Below are 2,950 nucleotides of genomic sequence, written 5' to 3' on the forward strand. Positions count from 1 at the left end.
TGAGGAAGTGAGGAAATGAGCCCCAGTGTATGTGAGGTCACTCCAGAGGCTGTAGGACAAGATGTTGAACTAAAAATACTACCCAAATTCCATTTTTCAGGGTGCAGAAGGCATAATTTTAAAAACCATGGGACTTTTTTGTATGTGCAGAACCAAATAGTGATGCTGTTCTGAATTGGTCCCTGCTATTACCAAAGACTGTAGGGCTGTGCCCTGGGCTCCATTCCTGCTTTTTATTTGGAGGTGAAGCAAGGAGTCAATTGCCCTCCTCAGACTCCAGCTTTGTAATGAGGCATCCTAAATTATTCTTTCTGATGCCAACAAATAACATTCTTCCCCTCCCCAGTGTTTTTCTAACTATTTATCTGGATTGTGAGCAGATTTTGTACCTGGCTAGGTATAGTCTGGTTAGCATTTAATAAGCCAAATCTGCTCACTTTCTGACTAATTTAGATCCAGATTCTGCAAATGCCAGGCCCGTTTGTAGCATCCCTGACCTGCTCATGTGAATACATGCACAACTGGGCACTTAAATGATCCCTGCCTTCCTGCCTACCCGAAATTCAGGCATCCAGGACCTGCACCCAGGGGATGCCCTACCTGTTAGTTTTATGTGTGCTCTATCTGGTGTCATGTTTAGTTGGGTGCATTCGTTTCGGATTTCGCTTTGGATTTGGATTTGAACTGGACTTGCTTGTAGCAAACATGATTTAAGAGTCCGGGTTCCTACTTCCGACGCGATAACTGCCTCGGAGAGTGACCTTAAAGCAACTCATCCGCCCGCAGCTATTCTGTGAAAAAGGAGCTGCTCCTCCGTGGGAGTGCGTGCAGGACGGGGACCCCTGGGGAGTTCTGCTGCCCTGCCAAGCCTGGCGCTAGGAAGTCTGGCCGGACTTCCCAGCTCGGCCGCAGAGCGCACCAAGGCTGGACGAGAGCGCAGCCTCTTGGTGGCTCGGTTTTCCTCACCCTCTGCAGGTCCAGAGCTGGAATGGGGGAATCTGTGGAGCGCCCAGGGTGCCGGGGGTTGTTACCGCTCGTAGCACCCGTAAGGAGAATATCGGAGTGCTACGTGTTTGTCATTTCTGCTTCGTGTTTGGAATCGGAGCGCACCGAGCCTCCACGGTGTATTTCCCTGTCCTTCGGTGACAGGTGCTGTAAAAGCACAAATTATTATTACTATTAATATGATTATCATCATCATTACTATCGTTACGGCTTTTTTGCGATGTGCCCTCTCTCGATACGCAGTCCCGCACCGATTTTTGAATTTTTACGCTGATTTGGTTTAATATTCCAACATTTACAGAGAGCCCCGGCACAGCCCAGCCCCGGGAGGAGCTCCCCGCCCGGTGCCCCGCGGGGTGCGGGGGGGGAACCCCCCATTCTCCCCGCACCCCCCACCCACAGCAGGTACGAAGGGACACACCGGGAGGGACGGAGAGGGAGGCTGGGGAGGGGACACACACACACCACACACGGACCCACAACCTCTCGGCAACCCGAGCCGCCTCTTGCGCAAGGCGGTTGGAGATAAATATAATATATAGATATATTTATTTTTTTTTTTTTTTCCCCCGGAGCGACACGGTGTCTAGACGCCCACGTGACGGGGCCGGGCCGGGCCGGGCCGGGCCGCTGCGCACTGCGAAGCCGCCGCCGGTGCGGGGGGGCCGGGGGAGGGCGCAGGCACCGCGCCGGCTCCGCTCCCGCCGCGCCCCGCGCCGCCGCCGCCGCTCCCCCCGCACGCACCCGGGGGAAGGCGGAGGTGCGGGGAGGGCGGCTGACTGCGGAGAGAGAAGGGAGGGGAGAGGCGGGGGGGGGGAAAGGGGGAGGAAAGAAAAAAAAAAAAAAAAACGAAAAAAAAAAACCACCCCACGAAAGGAGGAGGAGAAGTAGGAGGAGGAGGAGGAGGGGAAGGAAGGCAGGAAGGAGGAGTGAAGAGCAAAAAAAAGGCACCGCGGCAGAGGCGCCGGCAGCAGGGAGAGGGTCGGCGGCCGGCGGGCACCCCCGCACCCATGTAAGCTCCGCCGGGAGCGGCGGGCCCGGCTCGGCCCGGCGCGGCTGCTGGGGAAGAAAGGAAGGAAGGGACATAGCCCCACTTTTCTCCCTTTTTTTTTTTTTTTTTTTCTTTATTTCCTTTCTTTCTCTTCGTAGCAGCCGGATCAAGACTCCGTGTGGATTAAACCTTTGGAAAGAAGGAGGGGGAAAAAAAATAAAAGCCCACCCCGAAACCCCCACATCAGGACGACCTGGGCTTTTAAAAAGGGATACAACACTCTGGATGCGCTCGTTCGCCTCTTTTGTGACAGATGCTTAAACCGACGTCCAAACCTTAGGGTTGGTGTTTTGGGGTTTTTATCTTTAATTTTTTTTTTTTTTTAATCTTTTCGTTTGTTGTTTTTCTCTCTTTTTTTTTTTTTTTTTTTTTTTTTCTCCCCAGCCTTTTAAATAGACGCCTTTTTGGCTCGCTCTTTCTGCTTTTGCCTGCTGGCTCTGCCCTGCGCCGCATCCCCGCCGCCGCGCCCGCTCCCCGGCGTGGCGGGTTGATGGGCGCCGCGGCCCCGGGGCGGCCGAGGCTCTCCCGCGGCTCGGGCCGCGCTCCGCACCCGCGCACGGCGGCGCGGCGCCGGCAGCCCCCGCCCGCCTGCCCCCGCCACGGGCGCCGCGGGCTCTAGACGAGGATTTTTTCCGTTTTTCTTCGCTTTTTCGGGCAAAGCCGGAGCGAGCGACGACTCTCTCCTTTCCCTCCCCTCCCCGCCTTCATTTTTTCCTTTTTTGCTTTTCTTAATTTTTTTAATTTTCGCAGTTTTGGTTTTTTTCTTCTCGATCCGGTTTTTCTGTAAATTCTCTCGCAGCGGGCGGAGGCGCGGCCGGCGCATCCCCCCGCGGGAGGCGGCGGGACCCGCGGCCCCAGCGCGGAGACTGGCGCATGCCACAGCCCGCCTCGGCT

The 2,950-nt window shown here is 55.6% G+C and overlaps 1 long non-coding RNA gene across 1 annotated transcript; it reads left to right on the forward strand.

The window, feature by feature from the left end:
• Positions 1-1,882: 1,882 nt before the first annotated feature.
• LOC117010959 lies at positions 1,883-2,194 on the forward strand. Its single transcript, XR_004420798.1, has 2 exons — positions 1,883-2,017; positions 2,155-2,194. It is a non-coding gene; the product is annotated as an uncharacterized LOC117010959 (long non-coding RNA).
• The last annotated feature ends 756 nt before the right edge of the window (positions 2,195-2,950 follow it).

This window comes from Catharus ustulatus, chromosome Z, assembly GCF_009819885.2.
Source record: "Catharus ustulatus isolate bCatUst1 chromosome Z, bCatUst1.pri.v2, whole genome shotgun sequence".
Lineage (NCBI taxonomy): Eukaryota > Metazoa > Chordata > Aves > Passeriformes > Turdidae > Catharus > Catharus ustulatus.